The sequence below is a fragment of the Propithecus coquereli genome, unplaced genomic scaffold, assembly GCF_000956105.1.
Source record: "Propithecus coquereli isolate 6110/MARCELLA unplaced genomic scaffold, Pcoq_1.0 Scaffold441, whole genome shotgun sequence".
Classification (NCBI taxonomy): Eukaryota; Metazoa; Chordata; class Mammalia; order Primates; family Indriidae; genus Propithecus; species Propithecus coquereli.
In genome coordinates this window covers 419,853-440,060 of record NW_012150186.1, presented here as the reverse complement: position 1 = coordinate 440,060, position 20,208 = coordinate 419,853, and the positions used below count along the sequence as shown (strand labels likewise).

Here is a 20,208-nt window from a genome sequence, read left to right as displayed (position 1 = left end):
CCTTGAAGAAGCAGGGAGCGAATGAAAGACTGGCTCCGACGCCTAACGGGTGGCTCTCTAAATCTGAGCGCCTTTTTGACAGCCATTTTCATCCCATCCCGTCCCCCCTTGGGGACCACCTCTGGACCTGCAGGCGCGGGCGCGGCCGCAGGAGCGGGCTGCGGGGCCCGCGAAACAAAGAACTTCGGGCGGGACGTACCTGCGGCGGCGGCGGCTGTCAAGTCCCCGAACTTCCCATAGACCCGCGCACGGGGCGCGGGCGGGCAGCTCCGGGCTCCGCGCGGCCGCGGGCGGCTCGGGCTACCGCGAGCGGCCGGGCTGGGCGCGGGGTGCGCCCGCCGCGGGCATGGTGCGGCGCGGGCGGCCGCGGGGCGCGCGGGGAGGGCGGGAGAACGGCGCGGGCGAGTGGGAGCGCCGAGTGTGCGCGAGTGCGAGTGTGCGAGCGCGCCGGTGGCGCTGCCCCTGCCCGCTCCCTCCCGCTCGTGCAGCTCGGGCATCAGTTTCAGGGATCGTGTAATCCGATCCCTTCTGACTCACAGGCCCTGAGTGACAGTTCTGATTTGGTTCAACCGCGGGAGGGAGGAGAAAGAGAAAGAAAGAAACCCCCCACCGTATGCCTCTCCAGGCATCCAATCGACTTTCTGGAAGAAAGTCCCATCCCGGCCTGGAACCCCGCGCTGGGTGGAGGAGCCCCCCACGCCGACCCCACGCTGCCTGCGCTACTCACAGGGTGGAAAAGTTGTCCCTCGGCTCTGCGCTTCCCTCCCGCGCGATCCCTCCTTTCCGCCTCTCCTCCTCTTCCTCCTCCTCCCTGCGCTCCTCCTCCCCCAAGTTTTAACAGATGTTGCCGGACTCTCCTCTCTCCCTTGCGCTCCCTTTTCCCCCGCCCCCGCCCCCGCCCCGTCCCTTTTCTTTCTGCCACTCTTCGGCTTGGAGGGGACGCGCTGAGCAGCAGGACGCCTGCCGCCGCAGGGGGCGAAGTTGGGAAAACTTGGAGTGCTGCTCGCCTTACTTTTGCTTTCTCGCTCCTTCCAGGCCGCGCCGGGGGCCCGCGCTTCCCCCGCCCGCCGGGTCCCCGAGCCCCCAGCGGGTCCCAGCTGCGACGCGGGCGGCGTTGGCGAGGAGGCGGCGCGTCGCGGGCCGGGGTCGGGGGCTGGGGGGGAGCACAGGCGCCGCGAGCCACGCGCGCGCTCCCTCCCCACCCTCCGCCTCCTCCGCCCCCTCCGCCCCTCCCTGGTCTTCACACAGACACATTCATTCCTGCTCCTCCTCTTCCCCCTCCTTGACCCTGCGCCCGCCCGGCGCGCCGAGGCCCCACCCACCCGGCGAGGAGAAGGGGGCCCCGGTGTGATGTCACGGGCGCCCTCCCCGCCGCGCTCGCCACACAGCCGGGACGCCCCCCAGCCTGGCGCTCGGGCTGCGTGCTGCCTGCGCCCACCTTCTCCCACCCAGCCTCTCCTCTCCCCTTCCTCCCGCTCGCTCTGGGCTGGGACTCCGGTTTATTCAAGGCCTCACAGATCACCACCACCACCCCCCTTGGCTTCCCCTCTCCTTGTTTTACATTTCCCCAGGCCAACCCCGAAACTCCCTCTCTCGCGGGATGATGCTTCTGGAAGTTCAGGGTTTTCCTCTCCTCCGGACTCATCTGCCCTTGGGGCCAAATCTGGAAAGTGGGAACTCCCACCACACAGCCTGCTGTCCCCTGGGCCACTTTATAAAGGACACAAAAACAAAGACCCGGGGCTTGGAGCCTAGACGCTAACGTGGTGCTTTTCCTTGAGCTACGAAGTGTCTGTGTCCCTGATGTATTTGCAGAGGCCCATACTAGTAAAAATCATTTTCCCTCCTTCCTCAACCGGCCGGTCCACATTCATCTGCTTCCTTTCAATGTACCCAACCTGGACCTTTAACTTAAAAGAGGAGTTCACAGGGGGGGACAAAGGAAGAAAAAGAAAGAAAGAAAAGAAACCCCTGTGACATTGCAGAATCCCTTGTTTCTCGGTAAGCTGATAGTCTACCCACCCAGCCAGCCAGAAGTGCCCCGAGCTCACGGTGCGCTTGTGTGCAGTCGCTGAGTGTCTTGACTGAAGGAAGAGAGTGGGTGGATGAATGATTAGCTATTATGATTTGAAGAGCATTTTGAGATTCAGCTGCTTAACTGGAGGATTTTTAAGGGAACTGACGGTGTATTCACTATTTGTTTCCTGGGACTTGTTGCTTATCACAAAGATGTGACAAATGCAGAGACCGTAGTGGTGATGAAGTAGGGCTGAAGCCCCTGTTAGCCGTTTATTTAAAGATTTCTCTCTACCTCACTACTTTGTAAAAGAAAAAAGCAAAACACACTTACTCATCACAAAGAGCAGGAGTCTCACAAGACAGGAGGGAGCCCCAACTCCCCCCTCACTTACTGGCCTTAGGCCTAGGAGGATTCTCCAGCCGGTCTGTGGGATCGTGTTGGGAATACCAGGCTGCACATCTCCCTGGCTGTGGGTTTGCAGTGCAGTAATCCGTGGAAAAGTATAAAGGGATATGAGTGTGTAAGAATTATCATACTCTGCAACTGCAGAGAATTCAAGCTACTCTCTCCCTTATAGACTCCTCCAGCATCAGTCATAATTTTTTTGTATTCAAGTACTGCTTCTGCCTCAATCACATGCATGCAAATAATACATCCTGATAGCCTACTCTGTTCACCCAATGGCAAAAAATAAATAAAAAGGACAACCAATAAATCAACAAATAGAATAAACTAGATGTTTTGACTTTTTTACTTCAAACGTTCTTCTGGCACGTTTTGAATCATGAAGATCTTGATTTTCAGTTCAACAAAGACAAGAACAAAGTAAAAGCAGCTAATCTTCCCTCACGCCCATCAGAATAGCTGAAAACAAAGGTAGAAGAATAATGTCGTGTGTCCAGCTCTCTGCTTTGATGGTAAACACAAATGTAAGTGGGCACATTTTGCAGAAATGACAGAGGAAGAAAAAACCACTTTGCCTTGTGAGTTAAATAATGCCGTAATGCAGTGACTTTCAGTCTGTGTTAACATCAGAATTCTTTTTTTAAAAGGAAAGCTTCTGTGGAATCCCAAGATATAAAAAAAGAGTTACTCTGGTTAAAGTTGGAGTGGAGTCTCAGAGCCCTACCCCCTAAGCCTTTCTCTCATCACCCATCCTCTTCTCTGTATTGGCTCCTGAGACATCTCTAAAACACCCAAAGACACCCTGAAACTCAGTACTGGAACCTCTGTTGCAATGGCGAACAGGCACAAAGGTTTCTAGGACTCTGAGACTGCCCTTCCTTGATGTCTGAAATTCCACCATTATAGATTCACTTATTGCCATCTCTCATCAGTTCTCTTTTCAAATGCAAATGTCTTGGGAGATTTTAATATAGTAAGTTTTCAGTAAAATTAAGCTTTTAAGTCTTTTTTTTTTTTTCAACACTGAGGTAGGAGACTTGAAGATTCTTACATTTGTTTCCTAGGTCTGCCATATCAAAGTGCCAAAAACTGGTGGCTTAAACGACAGAAACTTACTGTCTTTACAGCTCTAGAGACTAGAAGTCCAAAATTAAAGTGTCATGCAGGGCCATGCTCCCTCCGAAACCTGTAGGGGAACATCCTTCCTTGCCTCTTACTAGCTTCTGGTGTTGGCTGTCAATCCTTCTTGTCCCTTGGCTTGCGGCTTCTTCATCCTAATCTTTTCACTGTCCTCATATGGCATTCCCCCTTTGTCTCTAACTTCTGTTTTTATAAGAGCACAAGACACATTGAATTAGAGGCCCAGGCCACTCCAGAATGACCTCATCTTAACTAATTACATCTGCAACAACCCTCTTTCTGAGTAAGATTATATTCTGAGGCTCCTAGGATTACAACTTCAACATTTCTTTTGGGGGAACACCATTCAACTCCTGACAACACTGAAGAGGAGAATGAAGGATCTGCAGCTGAGAGGACAAAGGATGAACTAAAAACAAGCTTCACGTGCTCCTCTGCGTTTTGTTCCCTCTTGTGTGTGCTGTGTCGTAAATACTGTTCTAGCCCTCACTTACCATTGCAGCTCTTCCATCTCCCCGCACAGCACACCCCAATTTATTGGGAAATTCCAGGAGGAGATTTCTTGCAAGTGACGAAATTCCAACTCAAATATGCTTAAGTTAAATTAAAAGGGGTAGAGGTGGGTATTTAATTGACTAGTCCAGAAATATGTAGGTAGGCTTCAGGCAAGGCAGGATCCAGGGACTCAAACAATGTCTGCTGAGTTCTGTTTCCATCTTTCGGCACCACTTTATTCACACGTCATACAAACTTTCTTTAGGTAACAAAGGTGGCCAGAGGCAGCTGCATTTTACATAATCAATCTTAGCATTTGTGTTCCCAGAGAACAATCACTTTTTCCAAGAGAATCCAATATTCCTCATGGCCAGACTCATCTCTTTGGGTGTCCTGCTGCCCAGTCTCATTTCCCAGGTCATCATGGTTCTGTGTGCACTGCACCAGCCAGCATGCGCGTAGGGAAAGTATTGGGGAACATAAGTGAATCCGTGGCCACAGGAATCTCTCAGGAGTGCCCTAGGAAAGGAAACACTCCTTGAGGTAGCACAGAATGGATGGGCCTGGGCTTCCCCACGCTGACTGGCCGGCTGCCAGAGAGGAGAATTCTTTTAAGTGCATTGCACCCAGGGCCCTTCCAAGGGTCTCTCACTCAACACCGTTGTAACTTGTTCTTCCATCTTCCTGGAACTTTGGGATTATAAATGTAGCCCAGATGTCTTCTGTGTCCCTGTTCACCTTGGAGATGTAGCTATAATTGGCTTGGGCCTCAGCCAGTCCCACAAGTTGGGAAGATCTAAAACCTTCTCTTTGGATTTCTGCAAATTTCAGAACCCCTGTGGATGCCGCTGGACGTGGACCGACACCCCATATTCAGACCCTCAGCTGCTGCATGGGAAACCCACTCATGGTGGGCAGGTAGGAGCTTGGTAGATTTTACTGCTGATTTGAGCAAACTGGGAATGGCTTTCTCCATCCCTCCCTTTCGAAAATAAAAGAACCTTCTCTCAACTGTCTCAAACCAAGCAGTTTAGTGACCACCATTGGCTTCTTGAGGTCTCACCTTCCTTTCCTAGGAACTTACTCATGTGACCCTCTGGTTTCACTTGGCTCTTCGTCCCTCTTAGCCCAATGTCTACTCCACCACCCTCGTGTGCATCTTCCTTCCACCAGGCAGCAACGCTCAGCCTTTCTTTGAGTTTCCCGAAAGCTGGGGTGAGGAGCAGTGGCCTGTGGGACGAACGTTGTCTGCCAAGCTGTGGTGTTTGGTGTGCGTGAGTAGATTTGCACGCCTTCGGATGGGGCCTGGACTCTTCATTAGGCCATGGTGCCCGCCACTCCCTGCCACCTTCTACTTGCAGCTCCACTCATTTACATAACCCACCTCGCTCCTGGAAACATTCGAGTTTGCTGTCTATACCCTAAATGATCCACTTACACAAACTGGAGGTTTTACTGAATCTTTTCAAAAACAGCTTATAAAGGAGGGGATGTGATATCAAACACATCACAGCAAATAGCTCCAACATTCCCTGCGAGAATGTCTGTCCCTTGTTCTTTCTTAGCCATGCCCCCTCTGGGATATTTTTATTTACTCTGCCCTTCTAGTCAGTGTCCAGCCCCACTGACTTCTTTTCCCTTAGACAGAGCAACTCACTTCTGTCCCACCGAACTGAGAGTTCTGAGAGATTCCAGTATGCAGCAAAACTAAGGGCCCTCCCGTTGGCAGGACCCATCTTCCTTAGGAGGTGGTTCAGAGCATCTCGTGCAAGCTGATTTTGTCTTTTGAATCATCCCCCACCCACCTGCCCCCGGCACACACACGTCTAGAGGCTTGTCAATGTATTCTTTCCAAACAAGTATAAGGAATGCCCGTGAGGAATTTTGGTGATTATAACTTACAACTTCCTCTATTTTGTTACGTAAGAAATGGAGAAAACTGAGGCCATGCACCTGGGAACATAATGAAGAGTCGGCATAGGTCAAGGAAAGACAAGAAGGAATGGTCACGTGCTTGGCAACCACAGCACTCACGGTGAGAGGGCCACCCCCACTTCAGTAGCTGTGGGATTCAGAGGGGACCTTTGAGATTAGAGTGATAATGGGAAGATGAATGATGATAATGGGAAAAACAACAAGTGCCCCCCCCCACTCCAAAATAACAGCAAAGCCAGCCAGGCCCAGCAGAACTGGTAAAGAAAGGCATGCTTATGGTGGCCACCAGAACTTCAGTGAACACCAAAGAGAACGTGGGACCTCAGAGAACCCTAGCAGGGGAAGGGAAGGACATGAGAGCTCTGTGGCACAGGATTCTGATAGCTGAGAGCACAGAGCCAGTGGTTGTTTTTTTTTTTATGTATGAGTTTTGTTTTTTTTTAATTTCAGCATATCATGGGGGTACAGATGTTTAGGTTATGTATGTTGCCCTTGCCCCCCCACCAAGTCCGAGTTTCACATATGTCCATACTTTGGATGGTGCGCATTGCACTCTTTGTGTATGCATATACCCGTCCCCTCCCCCCTCCCCCTGCCCAACATCCAATAGATGTTATTCTTATATGTGCACTTATGTGTTGATCAGTTAATACCAATTTGATGGTGAGTACATGTGGTGCTTGTCTTTCCATTCTTGGGATACCTCACTTAGTAGAATGCGTTCCAGCTCTATCCAGGAGTATATAAGAGGTGCTATATCACCATTGTTTCTTAAAGCTGAATAGTACTCCATGGTATACATATACCACATTTTATTAATCCACTCATGTATTGATGGACACTTGGGTTGTTTCCACATCTTTGCAATTGTGAATTGTGCTGCTATAAACATTCGGGTGCAGGTGTCTTTCTTATACAGTATCATTTGGTCTTTTGGGTAGATGCCCAGTAATGGGATTGCTGGATCGAATGGTACTTCTGCTTGTATCTCTTTAAGGTATCTCCATATTGCTTTCCACAGAGGTTGCACTAGTTTGCAGTCCCACCAACAGTGCATGAGTGTTCTTATCTCTCCCCATCCACGCCAACATTTATTGTTTTGGGACTTTTTGATAAAGGCCAGTCTCATTGGAGATAAGTGATATCTCATTGTGGTTTTAATTTGCATTTCCCTGATGATTAGAGACGTTGAGCATTTTTTCATCAGTGGTTGTTTTTATACCTTTGTTATCGTAACACCCCTGTCATTGTTCAACAGGGCTGAGTGGCTGGGGAAGGAGGTCCCAGTGTATACAGAAGGCTGGTAGGTGGGAGTTCATCTCTCTCTCTCTCTCTCTCTTTCTCCATCCATGTGTAGCATATGATTCTACTTTTTATGAAAATGACTAATAGTCTCACTTCTTTGGGGTTTTAATATTAATCAGAAGCACACAACACAGAACGGAGATGGCTTTAAATCCTTTCTCCACCATTATTAGCTTTATAGCTCTGCCCAAATCAATTCACTCAGTTTGCCCACCTGTCAATTGGAAGTAAGGATATCCATCTCAGAGTGACTGTGAGAAGGAAATGGGAATAAGGAGTGGGCCTGCTGTCTGCACTAGTAGATCCCGAGGAAAGCAAATTTCCGTTTCTCCCTTTTTTTGTGCCAACTGAGCCCCATGTTACCATTCACAACTTTTTCATTCTCAGTAAGGAAGACATTTGTGATGTGGGGATTGATGTCTGTGTTCTGCCTCACCTGTGAAAGTGTGACTCATTTCGAATAGTTCTTTCTACTGAAATATACAAAGTCACAGAATTATTTCAGGAGTCTATTACTCACGACGAGCTCTTGGGAGTCAAATTTCTGCCCCAAATAAACAACTGATTTCTTTTAGTTATCATCTAGAGAAACATATGCTCTACTTACTTATCACTTGAAATACTAAATAAAAAGTGTTCATTCTGCTAACTTCTTAAGCTCTACCAATATTAGATGTGTTTTAGAGTGTAAATATACAAGGTTACATGTGGCATCTATTGGTAGAGCACATTTCAAAGAGAGGCACACCAATGAGCACTTATGTATGAAGGCTGTAAGTAAAATCAAAGTCGAGCTTGAAATACAAATTTATTGCTGCCTTAGTTGCTTGTTAACTTGAATTAATAGTGCCTGAGCAACTACAGTCAGACTTCATCGACACATGAAAAATGAAGTGGAGAATTGAGTAAATTATCTTTATATGGGCCAGGTAATTAAGGCAAAAAGTAGTTAGTTAGCCTGGATTACCCAGATTCTGGCCTTATCAGAGAGCTGCATCAGAAAGGCAGAATAAAACATCTTTCTTTTTAAAAAATGTTAAATAATCACAGTGTTGATTGGAAAGTTGCTGGGTAGATAGCCATCAAAGCGAAAGTCTCCCAAAGATGGAGCCCAGCCATGAAGAATTCATTCAAGCTTGCCCAAGTAAGAGAGATTCGGGCAGTAATTAAATTCCTGCATATTTCTGAAACCCAAAGAGAAGTGGTCAGCTTGGACAAGGAACATTTTACAACAGGTCTTCTAGTAAGGACAAGGTTTTAGGGTTTTTAGAGACTTTTTTTCTTTGTATCGTCAATTATACCATGCTCTGGAGCAGGAATGGACACAGAGACTTATGAAACCCCAAGGGAAATGACTCACATCCCAGAACCATAAATTCAGCTCCAGCCTGCTTTCCAGGAGCCTTCACAAAAGGCTGTACTGGTTTTTGCTGGACTGGGCTTTCCCATTCTTGTCCCATTTCCAGAAGATCCCGGTGATGGAAGTAATGGAAGAAAAGTATTGAGTCTATCCACTTCTGTCAAGTCAGCATGGCAGCTCTCTGACCCTCAACATTGAGCCCGGTATTGGTAACAAAGCGCCGGCCCAAAGAACCGCAGTAAATTTTAACTTTGCCCTTCGTTGGCCATATGTTTCTGGGCAAGCTACCATTCCACCATTTCTTAGCTGTGTTCTAACCCCTCCGAGCTGCGGTTTCCTCACAGCTAAAATGGAATTCTAAGATTAAAAAATAATTTAGAGAATTAAATAAGATAATACTTATTGCATGCCTGGCTCACAGATGCTAACTTGCTTTCATTCCTCCTTATTTAAAGATTCTTAGAGTGTTTCCAGAGTAGGATCTCAGCAAACATTTGTTGAAAGAAAGAAAGTGAGCCACTACGGGAGATAGACCATAAGGAAATGAAGCTGGATATTGTTCTTCTCAAACAGGAAATGGAGGGCTTGTGTGACATAAAAGGTCACCTCCGAGATCTGGAAATATCGCTGTCAAGTATGGGTTGAATTAGATAGAGCAGAAGCCCACGAGAGGGAAATCCTAAAGGCCACTTGCTCTGGTGTTGGGCACCCTCCCCGCACCTTCAGCTCCTCCCCTGCCAGCTTGCGCCTAGTGTGGGTCTCCAGTTGCCCATTCAAAGTCATGCTGTTGATCTAATAAAATCTAGATCCCTGGGATCCATGTGCCTGGGGGAAAGGGGATACGCCATGCCCATCCCTCTCCATAGGGGAATGGACAGTCATGCTGCCAGGCCCAGATATCAGTCCACCCCTGACATGTTCATAGGGTTTAACCAAACCCACCTCCTAGTCCCAAACACTGCGTTCCAGTGTGCCCGATTCTAACTCTCTCCCAGTTTACTCTATGTGCAGGAATGGTCTCATATGCGAAAAGTTTTTTGTTCTCATTTATTCATTTATTAGCAATCGCATGCTTGCTTTCTACTGCGCAAGGCTGTCTCTAAGCACTGCATAGGGCCTCCTTCGAGAGCTGGGGGAATGACTGGGCATGTCATGGAGCCACAGAACTACATTGGATCTACGACTCTTGTACCTAAGGGAATCCCCAATATTATGTCTCCCTCTTTAAATTTTATCTTTATGGAGGCCCCACAACTGTTGAAACTGTTATCTTCAACGGTTGATAAACATTTGATCCTTGGAAGTTAAAGGCTCATTGGATGACAAAAATAAAAATAAATTTTTGAGGGACAAAATCCTTTCTTCTGCGATCATCTGACAGAAGTTTGTGAAATCCTTGACACCTCCTGAGAATGGGTTTATATGCACCCCAGTCTTGTATGTGTCAGCACCGAAGCAAGGCAGTCTGTAATCACTGGCCTTTGAACCTGGTAGTTCCTGCCATGGCCTCTCAGATATCTGAAGTTGGTGGGACTTTATTTTCAGATCACAAAAACCCAATGGCTTAAGTCAAAAAGATTGATTCATTAGAAGGATATTGTAACAGCAAGCTCCAGGGAGGGAAAAATGCAGATGACCTTAAAGTCTTCTCTGATGGGACTCATTCTTTATCTCTTATCTCTAAGTTGAGCTAAGGTTTGGCTAGAGGGTATCACTGAGGACTTGTTTTCTCTAACCACACCGTAGAAAACCTGACCTCAGATGGCAAGAAAGTTTACTATTTAAAGCTTCAGACTCTGCAGAGATAATGACTTCCTCAGATTCATTGCAAAACTCCCTTGGGATGAAACTGATAAGCCCAGATGCAGGATTTAGGATGTGGTGCTTGGTTTGATGTGTAGGGGATGAGGGAGAATATAGGTAATCCCCACTGCCTCACGTTGATGACAGGACGGTGGCACCCTTCTTACGTAGGGTACAGAACTGAAGAACGTGCAGAGGTGGAGAGGGTTGCGGGAGGCAGGGCAAGGAGAACATGAGCCATTTTGATATTTTGAGTTTGAAGTCTGTGTGGTAATAAGAGTTAGAAATATTCCTAGGATACTGGATATACAAATTTGGTGTATATTGGTGTATTTGGGCTGGAGGACAGGTTTGAGTTGGAGATAAAGACTTGAGAATCCTAAATATATATTAGTGAAAAGTAAGAGAAAGGATGGATTCACCAGGGAAAGTGTGTAAATCCAAAGGAGAGGACAGTGTAACACAACGCGGGGTGATGACAGCCTTGAGTGGTGGACTAATGATGGTGGCTAAGTAAGACTGAGAAGGTGAGGCGAGAGCAGTGGGAGGGAGACTGAGAGCGGAAGGTTGCTAAAGAACGAAGTAGTCACTGTTCAAATACTGAGAGAGCTTAAATGAGGTGAGGATTTAAAAAGTATTTATCGTATTTGACAATATAGTTTCCCGAGTCAACATTTATTGAGCATGTGCTGTGTTCCAGGCACTGTTGTCGATGCTGGAGGAGGCGGAGGATGGCGGGCTTGACCCTGCGCCTCTCACACTGCCATGGGTTCCTGTTCCCACAGCATCTTGGTACTGGGCACCGTCTGTTTCAGCAGGTGGGGCCTGTGGTTCTGCATTTCTAACAAGCACCCGGGTGATGTGGATGCTTTATCTGCAGGTCCCAGTTTGAGCATCAAGGAGTTAGACAATATGATGTTATAGATCATTACAAGGAGTCAACTTTAGCTCTCAGTGAAATAGTGGGACCTATTGGTGCCATTGAAAGTGGCTTCACAGGAGTGCAGGATTGATTGAAAATTTGGGGTTGAGTGCTTGGGGGTGCTTGGGAGATGTATTATAGTGAGGTAGGAGAGTTCGCATAGGTAGCAACACAGCTGAAATGGGGACCTTTGGCTGTCTGTGTTCCACTTTGGTTAACCAACCGAAACAGCAGGAAGATTTTCCAGATAACATTTTGTCTCTCAACCATGCCTTCCCCTCCTCTTTGTGGAAACATAGCATGTGCCTTTTTTTTTTGAGACAGGTCTCACCTTGTTGCCCAGGCATGCAAGCAGTGGTGCAATCATAGCTTACTGCAACCTCAAACTCCTGGGCTCAAGCAATCCTCCCACCTCAGCCTCCTGAGTAGCTGGGACTGTAGGCGCACACCACCAGGCCTGGCTAATTTTTCTATTTTTTGCAGAGACAGGGTCTCACTGTTCCTTAGGCTGGTCTTAAACTCCTGACCTCAAGCAGTCCTCCTGCCTCGGCCTCCCAGAGTGCTAGGATTACAGGTATGAGCCACCACGCTCAGCCAGCATGTGCCATTTTTGAGGCCCCTCTAGTCTTGATCAGGCATGTTGCTTAGAATTTGGTCTGTTACAGTCATAGAATTGTAGTAACAAAAACAAAAAAAGGTTGGACTTGGAATGTTAGCAAGAAAGATGCATTTGGGAATTTGGAATGTTGATTTCTTGGGCCAGTGACTTACATGTTAATGTTGTGGTGAGTCTAAAATTATTTGCATCGTAAACTGTGACTGATTCCATTAAGCTGGTTGTACAGGGGCAGGCCTAATGTCTGACTTTTCAAAGTTTAAGGGTAGATGTGGTTGCTAACATTGTTGCTTTGTTTTGTTTTGAGGGGGGTGTTGGCAAGGTGTTTAGAGGCAGGAGGAAGAGGGGAAAGGATGAACATTTTAAACTGCTTTCTGCAACCACTCATGTCCTTGCTCCAGCACCGAGCTGCATGAGGCTGGGCCATTTTAGCTTGCAGCCAAGGCCTCCAGGACCAATATGGTGATTGCTGTGAGTTTCCAGGCCACCTGTTGATTAACAACACTTACACACTGTTGGTGGAACTGCAAACTAGTACAACCTCTATGGAAAATAGTATGGAGATACCTCAAAGAACTAAAAGTAGACCCACCATATGATCCAGCAATCCCACTACTAGGTATTTACCCGAAGGAAAAAGAGACATTTTATAAAAAAGACACTTGCACTCAAATGTTTATAGCAGCACAATTTATAAGTGCAAAGATGTGGAAACAACCCAAGTGCTCATCAATACATGAGTGGATTAATAAAATGTGGCATATGTATACCATCAAGTACTACTCAGCCATAAAAAAGGTGATCTAGTATCTTTTCTAACGACCTGGATGGTACTAGAGACCATTCTTCTAAGTGAAGTATCACAAGAATGGAAAAACAAACACCACATGTACTCAAAACTAAATTGGAACTAATCAATCAACACCTGTGTGCACATAAGGAAGTAAAACTCGATGGAAATGAAATAGGTGGGAGGTGGAGGGAGGGGATGGGTACATTCACACCTCATAGGTACAGTGCACACTATCTGGGTGAAAGGCACACTTACAACTTTGACTCAAACTGTACAAAAGCAAGTTATGTAATCAAAATGTGTGTATCCCATAATATTCAGGAAAAAAAAAGAACTTCTAACCATGCCACTGTATAGTCATTGCTAGTGTATCAAAAGACTACAAGTCTTACCCAGCTGCAAAAGTCCTAAGATCTCAGTGCAAACGAAGAAAACAAAGTTAGAGAAAGGAAGAATGCAAAATATTCCAATTCTTTTCTGGCCCACTACCAGGTTTCTGCTTCTTCAGCTTCCATGGAAGTTTGTGCTACATGGTCCAGTACATAATTTTATAACTGGTTGACTTGAAACCCAAACTATTAGGAAGGCATTAGAAATCATTGATTTTGTCTTGGGCAGGAGCTACACTGTACTTCCACCCATTTCTCCAACTCGGCTCTTCCCCCGGGGGAGGTACGTATAGCATCTTCCGGTCAGGAGCCCCAGCTGTAGGAGGCTCCTTGTATGAGGAGTTTCTCTTTGCAGACTATTCTACGGTCACACTGACCCCGTCCGAAGGCAGTGAGCATCACAGTGGCAATGCAGAATGAAATGAGCTTGCCCTCGGTAGAATTCTAATACGATTCCACTTTTGAGCCTTCTTATCTGTTCCATCAATCAGAATGGACCAAGAGGTCTGATAGAGATAGGTACCCCTAAGAAACACAAGGAATATTTGCTTCAGTGTTTGGAGCTGTATGTCAATGGACGGAACACTTTGGAAAATGAATTCAATATTTTATTGTCAATTACTAGAAGTACATTATTTAACTAAAAAAAATAATAAGTACCCATTTACAACCCATACCAGCGTACATTTTAGTCCTTTCCTAACGTCCCCCAAATCTCAAATTGGTAATAAAATAGAGAACTATAAAAGTTTATACAGTTTTCCCCTCAATGCATCCCTGGAAATCTTCTTGAGAAGCAAATCATCATAAAGTTGCTCATATTTTCCTACAGGGACAATGCCATAATTGGGAGTTGAGATACTGACTCAGAATTTGGACTAAAATAAATCATAAATATGGCTACCAATCTACCATAAACGCAAAGCCATAACTGCTATAAACCTCAGTGATCACTTAACATTTTAAAATTATGTTCTAAGTCACAGAGGCCTGTAATTTTATTACTATGGGGACCTTAGGGATTATCTTGTCCACTCCACAATTTGGAGATAAGGAAATTTAAATCAAAGAAGATTAAGTGATTTGCTTAATTTAGTTAGAAGCAGAGCCAAGAAAGGACTGTGTCTCCATCTATCCCCTCTGCTAAGTTTTTCCTCAACAATACCCTACAAATTAAACAAGTAAATACCAATAAGAAAAGGGTAAGAATATGCATATAGGATATGGAAAAGTTATTTCATCATCAATGTGATTAAATATTAATATTTCTAATATAATATATTAATTGGAGAACATTTAATTATTCTCCTTAGAATTTAGGAAGGTTTTTTTTTTGTTTTTTTTTTTAAGAGACAGAGTCTCACTCTGTCACCTAGGCTAGAGTGCAGAGGTACAATCATAGCTCACTGCAGCCTCCAACTCCTGGGCTCAAACGATCCTTCCATCTCAGCCTCCTGAGTAGCTAGGATTACAAGCTAGCATCAACATGCCCAGGTAATTTTTAAAAATTTTTGTAGAGACAAGGGTCTCACTGTGCTGCCCAGGCTGGTCTCAAACTCCTGGTCTCAAGCAATCCTCCAGCTTTAGCCTCCCAAAAGTGGTGGGGTTATATAATAGGTGTGAGCCACAGTGCCCAGCTAGCAGAGTATTTTAAGGGACAAAATCATTCCTTTTTCTACTTTCAAAATCATTGCCTTAGTACGGGAGTTGGCAAACTTCTTTTTTGTAAAAGACCATATAGTAAATATTTCAGACTTTTCAGGACATACAGTGTCTGCACAACTATTTAATTCTGCTATTGTAGCCCAAAAGCAGCTGTAGACAATATACAAAAGAATGAGTGGAGTTGTGTTCCAGTAAATCTCTATTTATGGACACTGCAATTTGAATTTCATATATTTTTCATAATTTTCATGTGTCAATATTTTTATTGTCAGTTAATAGTACATTATTTAACTAAAAAAAGTGCCTATTTAAAACCCACACCAGCATACATTCTAGTCCTTTCCTAAATGTTATTACTCATCTGATATTTTCCTAATCATTTAAAAATACGAAAAGCTTACAGTCATACAAAAACAGGTCGAGGGCCAAATTTGGCCTGTGGCTTTGTTAATCTCTCTTAGTGGGGAGAAAAGGTGGGGAGAAGTTCAAGTTAGAAAGATTTAATTTTAAAATTTTTCATGCCTTGAGGTTGTTACTTAATTTTCTATGTCTTAGTTTGTCCATCTGTAAATGCTGGTGATAGCATCTATTTCATAGGACACTTGTGAGGTCAGAGTGAGTTAACATGCAGAGACAAATGTTAGTTTCCTTCCCTGCCTTTTCCTCTTCCTAACCCCCATACAAGTACATAGGCAGAGTATACACACAGGAACACACACACTTTTTACTTTTATAAAAAGTTGCTTTCTTTTCTTCTTCCCTTTCCAAGTTAACCCCTGTGGCATTGAAGTAAGTGGAGGCTTACACAAGACTCAGGTTGTGATGACCGAAAGATCAATATTCTTTATAATATAGACCATTTATTTTCCCTTTGCTGTTTTCACTTCTTAAAAGAAAAATTAAAAGAGAGATTAACAAACCCACAGGCCAAAAGTAATACCAACAAACCACAACCAAAAAACCCCGATGTCTTTAGGAGTCCAGATGTAGGAAGCAACAGATATGTGGACTTGAGTGATGAATTAAGGCAAGAATGAGAGAGCTTTGACAAAGTCATGTTGCTTCCAGGCCGATGGACTTCAGTTTCCTGAGCGAATCACAGCCCAGAACCTTCTGCAGCTGTGACAGGGAGTCATCGCTGTGCTGAGATGTGTGGCCCAGCCCTTGCTGCCCTTCCTCAGGCCTTGACTCAGGGCTCAACCCAACTGATCTCCAACTGACCGCCAAGCAGCCAGAGCCACCTTGCATGACAGCTGCTCCCCACATCATCGCCTTGCTGAAGCACTGAGAAACTCCTGCCACACACAGGCTAGCACATGGCTAACACCAAAGTGCCCTGTGCCTTCCTCTCATGCACCAGCAACTAAGACGGGACATGAAGTGACAGAAGGGCAGCTGAATGGTTTTTATGGAAAAGGGGTGCCATTTTCTTCTACAGAAAGGCCAATGGGGAGTTGGGACAAGGGAGAGTGAGTAGGAGAATATCGCGGGTACTTACTTCTGTAATCAGATTTCTAGATACCTTTCAGGAAAGTTGTCTTCTTCTTCTTGTCTTCCTAAGTCACTACTACAGAAACGAGGGACAGAAAGGGGCTCCTCCATTCAGGCATCCGTCCACAGACTAGTTAGGAAGTACCAGACACCATGGGGGAGCTGGGCGTTCGCGAACAAATGGAACAGTCCTGCTCTCCAGGGGCTTGCTCTAATGAGGGAGGGGCGACAGTAGGCAAGAAAATGGAAATGACCATGGCCTGTGGTAAGTACTATGATGGGGGAGACGCTGGGCTCCATGAGCTCCTACGAGGGTCTCTAGTCTAGTCCGCAGCAGAGGGGGAAAGAAAGAACAGTCAGGGGAAATGATATGTAAGCTGGGCAAAAGGAAAGGTAAGAAGGCACAGAGAGAGAAGAAAAAAGGAGAAACAACAGCTGGCATTTTGGGGGTGCCTACTGTATGCCAGGCATCATTCTGAGATGTTTATAGTATTACCTTAATTATGAGTGGTTACTATTATTATCCTCTTTTTTTGTGGCAAAACAAAGAGGTTAGATTACCTGCTCTGTGTCACACGGCTAACAAGTGGCCAAGCTGGAATTCACATCAGGGCATTCTGGCTCCAGACCCTCCACTCTGAACCGCTACACAGAGACAACAGCAAGAGAGAGCATGGTGCTCTTAGCATTAACCGCTCGTTATCTAGTGTGGTTGAACGGGCCGCGCCTATGAAATAAATGCATCAAAAGATGAGTAGAGTTCACATGGAGTCTCATGCAGACAGGGACTTCTCAGCCTTATTCTCATTGTAGTACATGCAGAGAGTGGTAATTGGGGTAAGCCGGATAGAATTTGAGGCACCTGTATGATGCTTGGTGGAAAAGTTACATTTTATTTATATTATGTAATTATGACAAGAAAAAATAAAATGAAAATATGAAAGAAGATAATATAAAATTTATGTGAAAACTCTAAATAATATCTTTTCAACATTTTTGGTGAAAAACTTGAGTTCACTTCCAGAAACATAACTTTTATACAACAGGTTTTATGCTTTAGATGCCTACGAGGAACTTCCAATCAAGAGTTTTTAATGCCCGTATCTTTAAAGTCTTGATGGTCACCATCAATGAGAAACTTTGTTCAGGCAAACAAGTAGTAAAACATTTTAAATGTTTTATTTTGCAACCATTCAACATTGTACAAAAGTTGAAAATATATTAAAATGTCTAAAAGCTCTTCTTTTTCTTCCATTGAAAAAGGTGGACATGAGAAGGGATTTCTAAAACAGTTTTAAACAAAGCATTTCAAGGTACTGGTGGTGCTCACATTAGCAGAATCTACGTGCAGTACTAGGGCGATCACCTTGCAGCTAGCTGAGCACGCCTGAAAGGACGTGTCAGCCACCAGTGGACAGATGTACTCAATTATATGAAGGTGGAGTTTCCTGCCTGACCTCCTCCACTTCCCTGCCCCACAACCCTCAGCATCTTGGGGGGCTCCCTGTGCCCCTGGCACACCTGGTACATGAACTTCGCCAGCCGCTCCAGGTGTACTTTGTCTGCAGTGCTCGGTGGCTTGCCCCCGTAGCTGCTGCTGAGATGGTCACCCAAGTTAAGGGTGCTCAGCACATCCGCAGCAGAGCAGCAGGCTTCAGTCAGGGTTCCCCATTCCTGCTTGTGGGGCCGGCGGTACACAGTCAGGCATGTTCTGCCACCCTCTGAGAAGCCCTGCACCAGGCTGCTCACAGCCTGAGGCCACCAGCCTGGCTGCCCAAGGGCTGAACGAATCAATTTCTGGTGGCACATCTGTAACTCATTCATGGATTACTAGTTGGGAAGTTTCTGCATTAAATAGCGCTTAAGCATGAAGGATCTGGAGCCAGACTGCCTAGGTTTGAATCCCAGTTTCTCCTCTTCCCGGCTCTGTGTCTTTTGGGTAAGTTAAATAAAATTTCTATTTCCCAACTTTCTCACCTGTAAGCTCATAGGCTTGTATGTGTGTTAAGTGACTTTACACATGAAGTGCTTTAAACCTGTCCTTGGTACTCTATAAATGTGAGCCATGACTATTGTTCTCAAATCCTTGAGATGAGCATCATTTAGTTACTACACTTAGATATAGGTTTAACTGTTGAAATCTTTATACTCCAAGGCTTTTTCTCTTTTGTTCTCAAATAATCACTTAATATTCATTTATTTATCCATTCATTTAACAAACATGGCACCCAGGCACGAATGTAGGGTGAAAGCCAAGATGGCCCAGTCCACAGCATGAACTCCAATAGGCAGGCGGAAGGCGGGGAGAGGAGGCACCAGCAAACGGGTGGCCAAAAGGATAGAGGAAAACCCTATCTTATAGGCCACCCAATGCGGTGACACAGGGGTGAGGAAATGAGAGTATTGCAAAGGATGGACTGGCCTACTGGGTTTATGCTGCCGAGAGAACAAGGGAGATGAGCATGTAAATGTGCCATGGATTTGGCAATAGAAGTTATTAGTGACTTCAGTCAGAACAGTTTCTATTAGGTCATTAAATATGAAATGTCCATTTCGATCAAAAATATAGTTTATCATATCTCAAACAAGAAGCAGTACAATTAATCAAAGTATGCGCCTAAACTATCGACACAGTTTCGTCAGCTTAATGATACCTTGCTTATGCCAGCAGCAAAGAAGCCTGGAGAGTGAGTGGCGATGAAATCATGAAAGGCGTTTTCCTCAGCTTGTTGATAATTGAATATTTTTCCTCGTAAGAAGTGGGCCAAAGCCTGGAAGGAGTGGTAGTCAGTTGGTGCAAGGTCTGGTGAATACAATGGATGACAGAGAGTTTCCAAGTCCAGCCTCTGTCATTTAAGCAGCTTTGTGTGACATGTCATTGAGCCTTGTCTTGCAAGAGGATTGGCCTGTCTCTACTGACGAATCTCAGCTGCTTAGTCACAAGCATCCTCATCATTTTGTCCAGTTGGTTGCAGTAGACATCCACTGTAATCGATTGACCAGGTTTTGTGAAGCTGTAGTGGATTGTATTAATACCAGAGCTAGACCACCAAATCCACACCATTAGCTTTTTCTGATGAATATTCAGTTTTGAACTGTGTTTCATCACTTCATCTTTATCCAACCATTGTGCTGGATGATTGTGATTGTCAAAAAGAATCCATTTTTCATCTCACGTAACAATAAGGTGTAGAAAAGGTTTGTCTTTTGTGTCGTGACAGCAAAGACAGGCAAGCTTTGAGACGATTTCTCTTCTGACGGTCATTTAATTCATGCAATACCCATTCATCCAGCTTCTTTACCTTGCCAGTTTGTTTCAAATGGTCCATTATTGTTGGAATAGTAACGTCAAACCCTGCTGCTAATTCAGGCGTAGGTTGAGGTGGATTCACTTTCACTACAGCTTTCAGCTCATCATTATCCATCTTGGTCTCAGGTCGCCCACGTGGCTCATTTTCAAGATTAAAATCACCAGAAAGGAACTTCTCAAACCGTCAATGTACTGTTGTTCATTACCCACATCCTTCTGAAACACTTCATTGATATTTCTAGCTGTCTGTGTTGCATTGGTTCCAGGACAGAACTCATAATTGAAAAATAACGTGGATTTTTGACTTATCTAGAGTTGCACAAAAATTGCTGTAAAAAAATTTGAAAGAGAATCACAAGCCAAACTGAGCATTTGAAAGAATGAGGATGTACCTTCACAATAAAAATAAAACAAGAAGAGTGAAAGTGATTATGTCAGAAATATCAACTGTCACACTTAGTACTTAAGGAAATCAGACATTTCATACTTAATAACCTAAATATGAAATGGTTAGAGAAAAGCCAGACTAGGGAGAATGGGAAGTGAAAAAGCCAAAGGT

At 45.0% G+C, this 20,208-nt stretch overlaps 1 protein-coding gene across 1 annotated transcript in view; it reads right to left on the bottom strand.

Moving 5' to 3' along the window:
* GLI3 (GLI family zinc finger 3) overlaps nt 1–779 on the bottom strand; it is a 270,462-nt gene extending 269,683 nt beyond the window's left edge. The window contains exon 1 of the mRNA XM_012654529.1: nt 728–779. The gene's annotated coding sequence lies outside the window, so the exon portion shown is untranslated. The remainder of the gene's footprint in view (nt 1–727) is intronic.
* Nucleotides 780–20,208: the final 19,429 nt, after the last annotated feature.